Source organism: Triticum aestivum, chromosome 6D, assembly GCF_018294505.1.
Source record: "Triticum aestivum cultivar Chinese Spring chromosome 6D, IWGSC CS RefSeq v2.1, whole genome shotgun sequence".
NCBI classification, from domain to species: domain Eukaryota; kingdom Viridiplantae; phylum Streptophyta; class Magnoliopsida; order Poales; family Poaceae; genus Triticum; species Triticum aestivum.
The window spans coordinates 388,494,941-388,508,764 of NC_057811.1; the positions used below are offsets into that span (position 1 = coordinate 388,494,941).

The 13,824-nt window shown below is 38.9% G+C and overlaps 1 long non-coding RNA gene across 1 annotated transcript in view; it reads left to right on the plus strand.

Annotated features, from left to right (window-relative positions):
- Positions 1–5,051: 5,051 nt before the first annotated feature.
- The window catches only part of LOC123141702 (uncharacterized), a 37,962-nt gene continuing 29,189 nt past the window's right edge, over positions 5,052–13,824 (plus strand). The window contains exon 1 of the long non-coding RNA XR_006470403.1: positions 5,052–5,235. This is a non-coding gene — a long non-coding RNA (uncharacterized lncRNA). The remainder of the gene's footprint in view (positions 5,236–13,824) is intronic.

Below are 13,824 nucleotides of genomic sequence, written 5' to 3' on the forward strand. Positions count from 1 at the left end.
TAAGATTGATCATTTGGCTTGAAAGCCATTGATCTCCACACGCGATAGCTCGTTTCTGAGAACACTTTTTCAAAATAATTTCCGTATTACAAGTTTGTTATTTTTCCTCGGAACTTGGCCACATATAATGACACAATGCGAAGGTTTCCCAATATTTTGAATTTTTTTGAATTTTTTATGCGTGTTTCAAAATGCGGTCAAAACGGCGGGAATGACCGTTCCTAGCTAGTGGTTGAATCTTGGAATTTTTTTTGGTGTTTCTCCGATTAAATAGATACTTATGTACCTAGAAATGATTTTTGGAAAAAATAAATAGCAAACTACAAGGCAGCTACAGTTCAAATTTGACCCGCTTCCAGCTGAATCGGCGGAAATTGGTCTTTTTCACGAGAGGTGGATACACCCAACCATTTGGTCAATTGTGCATTAAATATGGCCTAGTATTTTAGAAAAATGATTTGGTCCAATTTTGCAACAATTATTTGGGAGGTCCTTCACAAAAAACCTCCTTTTGGGCACTCGAAAAATGGAAAATGGTTTTTTTGTCCAAAGAAAATGAAAACTTCCTTAGGCAACATTGTTTGCCATTCCAATATGCACCCTTGTGCACAATATGAGATCATTTGAACAAACTATGCCATGAATGTGGCCATAAGATTGATCATTTGGCTTGAAAGCCATTGATCTCCACACGCGATAGCTCGTTTCTGAGAACACCTTTTTAAAATAATTGCCGTATTACAAGTTTATTATTTTTCCTGGGAACTTGGCCACATATAATGACACAATGCGAAGGTTTCCTAATTTTTTGTTTTTTTTGAATTTTTTATGCCCATTTCGAAATGCGGTCAAAACGGTGGGCTTGACCGTTCCTAGCTAGTGGTTGAATCTTGGATATTTTTGTGTTTCTCTGATTAAATAGATACTTATGTACCTAGAAATGATTTTTGGAAAAAATAAAGAGCAAACTATGAGGCAGCTATAGTTCAAATTTGACCCGCTTCCTACTGAATCGGAGGGAATTTGTCTTTTTCACCAGAGGTGGATCAAGGATTTTGACACCCAACCATTTGGTCAATTATACATGAAATGTGACCTAATAATTTAGAAAATTGATTTGGTCCAATTTTGCAACAAATATATAGTAGGTCCTTCATAAAAAAAGCTCACTTTGGGCACTCAGAAAATGGAAAATTATTATTTGTGCAAGGAACATGAAAGCCCCCCAAACCAACATTGTTTTTCATCCCAAGATACACACATGTGCACAATATTGACTCATTTTAACAAAGTATAAAAGGGTGCCATGTTAAATGTTTATCCGGAATAGGAGGTTAAAAAAACAATACTACATAAGCTTCATTCTGATTGGTGCAATCAGTCATGGCATGGATTGATGACATGGCAAACATCTGTCCATCCATACATCATCCATCCGTCCGTCGATCCATCCAACCAACCGCAGCAAACCCCCTCCTCTCTCTCTCTCTCTCTCTCTTGCGAACCCCACCCAACCCGTCGTGCCCTCCTCTCTCTCTCTCTCTCTCTCTCTCTCTCTCTCTCTCTCACCGAACCCTAGCGCTCCACCCCACACTGCCTGCCGCCACCTCCGGCGACCTCAGGTGGGAATCGACGACCGGCGAGATCCATGCGCGCGCGGCGAGATCCATCTCTCTCTCACACGAGAGGGAAAATCCCCACGACTCCTCCTCCTCCTCCTCTCTGGATCGATCCCCTCCAACCTACCTCTTACCCCTCTCTGGATCGATCCCCTCCAACCCAGCCGCCGCCGCCGCCGCAGACCTCCCCCAACCCCGGCCTCCTCCACCGCCGGCGACCCCTTCTCTTCCTCCCCCAACTCAGCCACCTCCAGCAGCAGATCCATGCAGGACAGATCTGAGCTCCACTACCTCCGTTGCTCCCTTTCCCCCCGACCAGATCTTCCTCTTGCGTTCTGGCACCTTGCCGGCGTGGCTCCGGCATTGCTCCGGTGACTTAGGTGAGTCCCTCCATTTGTGCTCGTCACATATCTCCCTCCCTCTCTTCCTCACCTCATCTTGTCTCCCTTGCAGATCCAACACGCCATCGTTGCTCGAGCACCGGGACGCCATCGACGGGAAGTCTTCCTCCTCACCTCATCTTGTCTCCCTCACATGAACGATGCAGCTTCACCACTACCCTGACGCCATCAAGGTCAGACCCCAATCATCTCCTCTCCTTTTCATTTTCTTCTTCCCCTTACCTTCCATTCCCCTCCCGATGTGCAGGAGCAGCTGCACGCCTGCAAGGCTGCAACATCACCAACTCGACTTGGATGCAGGGAGAGGAGACGCCCAACCATGGGCAGCTCTACGTCGGCATCTGCCTTTGTAGCTTTGCCTAGGGTTAGCTGAATGCTCAAGACATGGGTAGTTCTGGGAGATGGTGATTAGGGACTGTTTTACAACACATCATCCTCTGTTTTTACACATAGTTGTAGAAGAAAATACTTTTACTTATTGCAAGTCACGACTGTCATGCGTATGTTATGAATTCAGAAACTATAACATGTTTTTTTTGCCATGGTGAAGGAGTAAACTGAACAATTAAGTTGCTAGTTCAGTATGTGAGTTGCATCATACTGTACAACACATCATCCTCTGTTTTTTGAATTTACTGTTCATAGAGGGTGTAGGGCACCCGGGAGCTAAAAAACCACTCTCATAAGACATGCCAAGGTTGGACGCACGTAGATGCCCTCAAGTCTAGAAAGACACTGACTGATGACCCCACTATGGCAAGTAGATGGTCTCCTACGCCTTTTTAGTCAAGTGATTTCTATTTTCATGTCCCTCATCGCTTAGTCCTCCTCAGTTTTGCCCAGGCTTTTTCGCAATCCTCACTTTTCCCCTCCACCGCTCGGTCCACCCTCACAAAAGCCCAAACGGGAGTTTGTCGTCGGGTCAAAGTCTTTGATCATTACTGGGTGTGGTTACTGATGCATGGGACACCCCTGTCAGTGGTTGCCCGCTCGTAGATGGTGGGAGGATCACTACTGGGAAAAGCCCTATAGGTGAACTATAAATAGTGGCGGGCAGGACATGTCACCCGTCACTGCTACTTTTCCAAAAGTGCATTGACGGGTACCTGGACTAGCCCGTCACAGTTACGGGCATGCCTATGGCGGGCGCTGGCCAGCAACCGCCACAGCTATCCCCTTCCAAATATGCCCGCTGGCTGGAAACTGTAGTTGCGAGCGCTGACCTAGTACCTAGCACTGGCTTGTGGGTAATCTGTGGCAGGCGTTGCTAGGCGCCCGCTACAACCATATTTTGTCAAGCGCACCAAATAAATCAAAATTTGGAAATGTTTGTTGTACAGGTGTCTGTGCTTGCCCACCATTGCTCTTGACGGTCAGTTCTCCTTCCACGCCTGCCCAACAACCATCCACAAAACTTTCATTTCCATCGTTTCATCTTTCTCTCTACCATTTCCGCTCCCTCGTTCCCTTCCTCGTTGTCTTGCGCCTCGACCGCCACCCTCGTCCCTCCAACCAGCCGGCGACGCCTTCCACGCGTCCGACATCGTGAGCGATGCCGGATCTGCTCGCCTTTGTGTCGTCCACCTCGATCTCCACCGCGCTGTTCTCTGTCTCGACTGCTTGCAACCCCCATCCTCCGCCTAACCGCCACCACCATCCTTCCCCTCGACCACCGCCCTCGACCGCGGCCAGAAAAGCGACCAACGGTATACTACATCTCCGTGACTAAATTACGCTTTAGGGTTCAGAATTTGCATCTTATTAATTTGTAGATCAACTAGTTGTACATTAGATAAGAGAGCGAGCAGCACGCCGGCAGGAGTAGTACTAAATAATTGAAATAGCTCTTTTTCATATCGGTAGGTGTCTGAATATTTGGAACATTGCTAAATATGACAAGCATCGATTGTGTTTAAATTTTCTCACATATGAGAAGTGCATGGGCTTATAGTTATTCACAAGGATTTGAAAAGGAGTGACAAAGTCTTTACGTAATGTTGATTCATTTTCGTTTCGCCAAGTTTCTGTCATTCCATACGTCAACTTTGTAAGCAAAGTTCATGCCGAATTTCATTTGCTATGACAATATTGTTTACTTTGCTTACATATGACAAGTGCATGGGTTTGGCATCAACATTGCTAAATATGACAAGTGGCAATGATGTTTGAATTTCTTACATATGAGAAGTGCATGGGTTTCATGTTATTCACAAGGATTTGAAAAAGAGTGACAATGTTTTTGCGAAACGTTGATTCATTTCCATTTCGCCACATTTCTGTCACTCCATACGTCAACTTTGTAAGGAAAGTTCATGTCGAATTTCATTTGCTATGACAATATTTTGTAATTTGCTTACATATGACAAGCACATGGGTTTAGCATCAACATTGCTAAATATGAAAAGTGGCAATGATGTTTGAATTTCTTAAATATGAGAAGTGCATGGGCTTCAAGTTATTCACAAGTATTTGAAAAAGAGTGACAAAGTTTTTGCGGAACGTTGATTCATTTCTGTTTGGCCAGATTTATGTCACTCCATACGTCAACTTTGTAAGCAAAGTTCATGCCGAATTTCATTTGCTATCACAATATTGTTTAGCTTTCTAAGCAAAGTCATGCGGAATTTAGATATGACAAGTGCATGGGTTTTGAAAATGACGGCCAATGTTTTGATGAAACATTGATTAACTTCCGTTTCATCAAACTTCTGGTAGTCAAAATATGTTCAATATTCAGCAAAGGTCATGCCAAATTTTCTCTAACCCTTCTTAGTTACTTCCTCCTCTCAAAATTACTATTAATAAGTTTTTTATAATGATTATTACGGATCATGAGGTGTAAGATCAGCCATATCTACAAATGTCCATGTATGGACAGTGTGGATATTGCAGTAGATTTCAGACTCTTCTTGACGAACGGATTTCAACTTAATATTGTATGAACTTACAATGTCAGTCTCTTAGAGTTGTTTTTGCAACCTAATATTGTTGTAAAATCCTTTCCTTGAGCTGCGGTTGATGTGGTGGTCTGCTATTGTGGATGATGCGTGCAGGGGCTGCTGGAGAACACGGAGAAGGACAGGGTCCGGAGGCTGATAGGTTCAAGCCTCCCGTGGAGCCATGATTTTCCCAGTTGATGGATCTTTCCTGTGCACGCTGGCATCCAGGTCGGCAACGCGTGCTGGGAACTTTACTGCCTCGAGCACGGCATCCAGGTTCGTCATACCCCATCTCCCGCCTCTCGCCCCTTCTCATGTCGACTCGTATGCGGTTTCTCGGATTTGTTGATTGGTTGGAGAGGGTTTCCCGTCGTGGATCTTCTCTGGTTTGGAATATTTAGGCTGTAATTGATGCGCGATTTGAGCTGTGATGGGATTACTCGATTACCTTTCCGTGTAGGTCTAGTTGTTTTCACGTGAGGATGCGGCAATTAGTGTTCGATCCGCGCGACCCTTCTGAATTGCTCAGGAACATGAACTGTTCGTAGTCCCTAATTTAAGCCTCCGACCTGTGATGTTTAGTCATTTCGTTTTGTATTTTAGATCTGATATGCAATTGGATTCCTAGGATCGTATTTTTCAGGAGAAATGAATACACTTCTGCACTAGTTTAGTTGTCACTTTTGTGTGAAATATCAGATCTACTTAGGCCATTATCATGCTTTCCACGGTCAGTTTTGATGTGTTCTGAAATTATGATCTGCATCCAACTAAACACCTCATTGTTCCCTGCTGTAGCTTGATGGCCAGACGAACGGTGAGAAGACCATCCGGTGATTCGCTGCTTGCAAACAACAGCTAGTAAATCGGTCACCGTGGGGGCGGGGACATGAGATTCAGAGAAGAGATGCTGCTGCCTGCCTATACTAGTTCACATGTGTCCAGCCGCCTAGATCTACCATACTCACCTCGTTTCACTGTGCTACAAGTAGTTCCTAGGCCATTAGCTCCTGCTTGCTTTTTTGCTGCACAATGCTTATTTTGCTGCTAGTGTCCATTTAGCAGTTTTTTTACTATGTTTTGGCCTAGTTTTGTTCACATGTATAATAAGCATCCTGAATGCTCATTTAGCAGTGTATTAATAACACTGCTAGTTTTGTTCACGTGTATTCAGATTAATACACTGTGTTGTTAAACTGCACAATGCTCATCCCGTTGGCTACTTGTCGATGTTCTCCGCATAACTATAGGCTGCCATGTCTTTCCACTTTCCTGTTCACTTTCAGTAATGCTAACTTGACAGTAACCCTATAGTTTGTTAATTGGCTGTTGCAACCTAGCAGCGGCGCTTCCATTTTAACGCATGTACTAGTGTGCTAAAACTTGTAAAAGACACAAATCTTGAGCTTTCTTTATCGGCTAGTTGCTGCTGCTCCTTGTGTACAATGATTGATGTTGCTCTAGTTAGTGTTGTAGAGGAAGAAAGAGGATGTATTTATATTACTTGCTTCTGCTGCTTATATATAGACATGTATGTATGTTTACTTCATTTCTTCCTTGTCTCTCTGATCCCCTCCTAATGAATTTGTTTGTTTGATTTGGATTAGCAGGCTCGTCCCTGGACCAGATGTTCAAGTACAGCCCCATCCACCGCATCGACCTGGAGTCAGGTATGTACTCGTCTTGTTGAACAAATCGGACAGATGCTTCATGGCCTAATGCTTGATGCTAAGCGTTAATACATGGATCTGTAGCGGTCCAAATGAAGAGCGTGATTTGATTTGTTTGGGTTTGAATTGATCGTGTGCGTGTGTGTGTGTCTACAGGGGAGCATGCTTAAGTTACTACTGTACTGTTCTTTTATGTCCTGCTACAGTTTGACACTATTAACTAGGCTTGCTGGACATGTCATGGTACAAGCCTTTGTCTTTTCTAGCATCAACAAATGTTTATCTACTGTAAAGTACTATTAATTAGGATACAACAGTAACTATAACAGCAGTAACTGTTTGGAGAAATGACTCCAAACAGAGTTGCATAATTACCAATGATACATTTTTTTCTAATTTTTGCATGAGAGCAAACTGGTGTAGCTAGCTGGACTATGCAGCCATGAATCAGGAAGTAGCATATTCAGATTTGCTAATAGAAAAAAATGTATTAAAAACTTTAAATTTGTCTGTTAGAGATAGCAGTATCGATTGTACCTGTTAAACAAGCATCAATTCTTCCTGGAATGTTTGTCTATCAACTAGTATGATGGCATATTAACATCTTTCTCAGGGTGCTAGAGTCACATACTCTTGGGTTCCATGTTAAAACAAACTAATGGCTATATATCTTAGTAATATTAAACAAAGCTATATGGCTGTTGATGATATATCTTAGTAATTTTAGTTTTGGATGTGTCCAATGCAAACATTACTATCAACTGTCAAGTTGATTCTAAAATGTCTCATGAACTTCATTATTCTGTTATTTATTGTTAAATATGCTGTTAGATCTACTTCTATTTTGTTCCTAAATATTTTGTTTTGTAACGTGCAGATGCTGGGCTTTGATGTTTCTTCGTGAGCATTAGTACAAAGAAGTCGGAGGAAGAATAGTTCTAGCTCATTGGAGCTAGTTTTGAGAGTAATGGAGTCCTTTATGCTGCTCCTATTTGTATGTGTGTTATATGATGTAGCAGAATCTGGCTCATGTGATTGTACACTTGTGGAGCTTGTTATTTGATTGTAAACTTGATGCTGATCACATTTGTATGTGTGTTATATGATGTAGCACTTTGATGGTTGATAACATTTGAAGTATTTCATGTGTTCTGTGTGCCAATTTAAATACTAGGTATTTAAATTGAAGAATATTGCACCGACGGCTAGGACCTAGTACTAGAACCTGACAATGGTGACCCACCTGACTAGTGAACCCACTCTATAAAAAAGAAAAAAAAATGAAATTGTTGAGACAAAAAGGCCATGGCCCAAAAATAAAAAGACTACAACATTGGGCTTGATCCATGAAGCTGACAAAAAATTCATAGGAAAAAAATATAAATGGGCTGAATTAATGGGCTCGGCCCATATAAACACCGAATTGGACCGGGCTGATTCTTGTGCCACATCAGCTTGCCACGCTGGATGCCTATGTGGTCTGGGGAGGCTGCTAGTGACCAAAATTTTGGTCGAAGAACCAACGACCTTTTACAGAAGGTCGTTAATTTCAGTTTACGACCGCCAGCTTTTGACCTTCTGTTTTTGGTCAAAAAAGGTCGCAAATGAAAAGCAATGACCTTTCAGCGGCCAATAGTGAGGGTCACAAGTTGACATATTTCTTGTAGTGGAATTTAGTAAAAGTATATCAAAACAATTACACGTAAATATAACAATTTTAATGTTTGGAACGCAAAGGTAACCTTAACTATATGATCATGTTATGTTGGATAACTGATAATATATTTTGTTACAAAGAATACTTGTAGTGTAAACACTTGATATGGAACTAAAAAATATTCTACCAGGGTATAATAATGATCAGTAGATTCTGATAAGTAACAGATCCAATGTATATCCAAATTCTGCATTCATACGATTAAGTGACATCTTTTAGTAGAAGTAAATTGAATCTCCATGTAATATATATTAACCCACTCATATTGTTAATGGCATTATTGTAAGCCAATTCAGTGAAGGCAGAGTCTACAATTGTCCACCCTTCTTCCCATTGGAACAACAACACATCTTCCCCGGAAACTACAATAGTATGTTACTAGTGGCTGATTATAGGTTTAAGATAAAGTAATACAAGAATGTTAACGCTTGCATGCACTCTCAAGGTCGACTTGAATTTTGTGTAATGCATATATGCTAGCAAAGTGGCCCGCGCACATGTGTAAACACAATAGTTTTGCTTATATTTATGTGTTGTACACTAGTTTGTGAGCAATGGATATATGTTAGCAAAGTGGCCCGCACGCATGCACATGCAATGTCTTAGAACTTCTATGATTTTAGAATTTGAAATTACTTTAATTACTTAACTATTAGAATGAAGATATCCCAATGCTATATGTCTCCATGAAACTCCTTATTTTATTTTCTAATTACTTGTCTAATACGGCCCACTTCTATATCTTTGTTCTCATAGGCCCAAGGGAAAATATGTTGTAGTATATGAACTATTTCACTTAGACACTGTGAACTTACAGGGTAGTCCAACGTGTTTCTTTTTATCCCCACAATTTACTTGCCATAAAGAGGAACGAAAAGTTGTAATTTCTACTAATTTCCATAAAGTATGAACAAAGATATTGAATTTAGTAAAAGTATATAAAGACAATTTAACATAAATATAACAATTATAATGTTTGGAACGTAAAGGTAACCCTAACTATATGATGATGTAAAGTTGGATAACTAATAATATGTTTAGTTACAAAGAGTACTTGTAGTGTAAACACTTGATATGGAACTAGCCAATATTCAACCAGGGTATAATGATGGTCAGTAGATTCAGATAAGTAACAAATCCAATGTATATCCAAATTGTGCATTCATATGATTAACTGACATCTTTTGGTAGAAGCAAATTGAATCTCCATGTAATATATATTAACCAACTCATACTGTTAATGGCATTACTGTAAGCCAATTCAGTGAAGGCAGAGTCTACAATTGTCCACCCTTCTTCCCATTGGAACAACAACACATCTTCCCCCAAAACTACAATAATATGTTACTAGTGGCTGATTATAGGTTTAAGATAAAGTAATACGAGAATGTTAATGTTTGCATGCACTCTCAAGGTCGACTTGACTTTTGTGTAATGCATATATGTTAGCAAAGTGGCCCGCGCACATGTGTTCACACAATAGTTTCACTTATATTTATGTGTTTGTACACTTGTTTGTGAGCAATGGATATATGTTAGCAAAGTGGCCCGCACACATGCACAAGCAATGTCTTAGAACATCTATGATTTTATAATTTGAAATTACCTTAATTATTTAACTATTAGAATGAAGATAGCCCAACGCTATATGTCTGCATGAAACTCCTTATTTTATTTTCTAATTACTTGACTAATATGGCCCACTTATGTATGTGATGGAAAAGACCCAACCATAAGCTTAGCAACAGATTGTATCGCTTAGTTATTTGCTATAGCTTTCTTCATGTCAAGTATATGTTCCTTAGACCATGAGATCATGTCGCTCACGAACACCGGAGAAATACCTTTTGTGCTATCAAACATCACTTCATAACTGGGTGATTATAAAGGTGCTCTAAAGGTATCTCTGAAGGTGGCTGGTTGGCACCGAGTAATAATTGAATACCTTTTTTGCTGGTAGGGTAATTACTGAATATACTGCGCGTTCTTTTTTTCTATGTCTAAGACTGCGTGTTATTCTTTGCTTCTACGTAGAGTCAGGTTCAACAAACTCCAATCGCTTCAAAAGAACTCTTATCTCTTTCTCTAATCAGCTCCATAACTCTAATCAACCTCAGTTTGAGCTCTTGGTTCGGTAAAAAAAAGAGCTTTAATGTGAATTGCTACAATTACGTCGGTGTTGCGACATTTTTCTCTGGCGACTCTACTAAAATTCACTTGACAATCCTTCAAATATTATCTGCCGTGACTTCGTAAAAAATTCACTTGACGGAGGTAACCCTAACTATAAGATCTTGTAAAATTGGATTAGTGATAATATGTTTTGTTACAAAGAGTACTTGTAGTGTAAACACTTTGATATGGAACTAACAAATATTCAACCAGGGTATAATAATGATCGGTAGATTCTGATAAGTAACAAATCCAATGTATATCCAAATTCAATATTCATACGATTAACTGACATCTTTTGGTAGAAGAAAATTAAATCGCCATATAATATATACATTAATCAACTCATACTGCTAATGGCATTAGTGTAAGCATATTCAATGAAGGCAGAGTCTACATTTGTCGACCCATCTAACCAATGGAACAAAAACACATCTTCACCGGAAACTGCAATGGTATGTTACTAGTGGCTGATTATAGGTTTAAAATAAAGTAATACGAGAACTTTAACATTTGCGTGCACTCTCAATATCGACTTGACTTTTGTGTAATGCATATATGTTAGCAAAGTGGCCCGCGCACATGTGTACACACAATAGTTTCACTTATATTTATGTGTGGTACACTTGTTTGTAAGCAATGCATATATGTTAGCAAAGTGGCCCGCACACATGCACATGCAATATCTTAGAACATCGATGATTTTATAATTTGAAATTATTTTAATTATTTAACTATTAGAATGAAGATAGCCAAACGTTATATGTCTTCATGAAACTCCTTATTTGATTTTCGAATTACTTTACTACTGTGGCCCACTTGTGTATCTTTGTTCTCATAGGCCCAAGGGAAAAATATGTTATTTTTACAAACTGGAGAGAGTTTAAAGTATATGAACTATTTCACTTAAACACTGTGAACTTAGAGGGCTTTCTCTAGTCCAACGAGTTTATTTTTTCCCCACAATTTACTTGCCATAAAAAGGAACGAAAAGTTGAAATTTCTACTAATTGCCATAAAGTATGAACAAAGATATTGAATTCAGTAAAATTCTATCAATAAACTTTCACATAAATATAACAATTAAAATGTTTGGAACACAAAGGTAACCCTAACTATAAGATCATGTAAAGTTGCATAACTGATAATATGTTTTGTTACAAAGATTATTTGTAGTGTAAACAATTTGATATGGAACTAACAAATATTCAACCAGGGTATAAAAATGATGAGTATATTCTGATAAGTAACAAATCCATTGTATATCCAAATTCAACGTTCGTACGATTAAGTGACATGTTTTGGTAGAAGCAAGTTAAATCTCCATGTAATATATATTAATGAACTCATACTGTTGGCATTAGTGCAATTAAGGCAGAGTCCACAATTGTACACCTATCTTCCCATTAGAACAACAACACATCTTTCCCGGAAACTTCAATAGTATATTAATCGTGGCTGATTATATGTTTAAAACAAATTAATATGAGAACATTAATGCTTGCACACACTCTAAAGATCAACTCGACTTTTGTGCAATGCTTATATGATAGCAAAGTGGCCCGCACACATGTGTACACATAACCATTTTGCTTACTTTCGTGTGTGGTTCAATTGTTTGTAAGCAATGGATATATGTTAGCAAAGTGGCCTACCCACATGCACAGGCAATGTCTTAGAACGCCTATTCTATACCTACTAATAAAGCAAGGTGCGTTTCGCCAATTTTTTCATCTGTTTGCCATCGCAATTTTTTTCCCTATTCAAGGTGGTATTAAATTCTTATGCTTTTGTCTGCTAGAAAAGAATTTACATAAGTGGGCCACACGCTGTGGCCCAGGGAAGCCAGCCCACTTGTTTTCTGACCACCCAGCTGGAAAAATTCTATTTTCCGGTTTGGGCGACAAATAGTTGGAGTTTCGTACAGGACGGCCAACAATGGGCTGGCCCATTTTTCTTCTTTTCTGTGTTTTAGATCTATTATCATTCTCCTTTCCCTATCTCTTTTTTCCCTTCCAATTTTTTTTTCTAGAGTTAAATTCGTAATTTTTTTTAAAATGTTCAAAAAAAAAATCAAATTTAGGAAAATGTTCGGAGTTCCCAAATTTTGTTGCTACTTTGAAACATATTCGGAACTTGCAATAAGTTTCCCTTTTTCCAAAAAACTATTGTTTTCAAAATTGCTAAAGATCTCAAAAAAGAAAATGGCATTTCAAAAATTGCTCCATATTCGAAAAATATTCTTGTTTTAGTGAAATTTTCAAATAAAAAAATAAAATTAATGTATAAAAGATACACATTTTGTAAAAATCTTATGAGTTTTCAACACATGTTCTCGTCTTAAAAAAATATTCACAAATTCAAATAATGAACATGTTTTTATAAAAAAAGTTGGTTTTTTCAGAAAAAATTTGTGAATTTTAAAAGATATTCCCTTTCATATTTTGTTTGCGTTTTTTCGAGAGTGTACATAATTTTAAAAAATTTGTTCAGGGTTTAGTTTTTTCATCTTTCCTAGAATACTCAGAAACTTCATACCTTAAAATCCCATCGATTGAAACGATTGAACGGAAGAGTAGATTGAATAACTCATGTGCCTTCTCCGGCGTACGATTACGTAACAAAATTCTTAAATGCCCTCGATCAATGGATGGAAAAATAGCGGATTGATTTCTTCACACATGGCGAAACCGAGAAGCTAAATGTTCTTGTTTCGTGTGCACACAGTATTTTGCTTCCACATATAATTCTCACTTGTCTAAAATACATACTATTTTATCTCTCGTTGCAACGCACGGGCATATGTGCTAGTATTTTATAATTTGAAATTAGTTTAGTTATATATCTGTTGGAATGAAGAAAGCCCAATGCTATATGTGTCTCCATGGAACTCCTTATTTGATTTTTTAATTACTTGAATAATATGGCCCACTTGTGTATCTTTGCTCTCATGGGCCAAAGGAAAAAATATGTTCCTTTTACAAACATGAGGGGGTTCAAAGTATATGAACTATGTCAGTTAAACACTGCCAACTTACACGATTTTCTCTAGTCCAACGAGGTTTTATTTGCTCCCCACAATTTACCTGCCATAAAGAGGAACGACAGGTTGAAGCTCTACTAATTGCCATAAAGTATGAACTAAAATATTGAATTTACTAAATGTATATCAACACAATTTAACATCAATATAACAACTAAAATGTTTGGAACACAGAGGTAACCCTAACTACACGATCATGTAAAGTTGGACAATTAATAATAATTTTATTAGAGAATGTACTTGTAGTGTAAACACTTTGATAT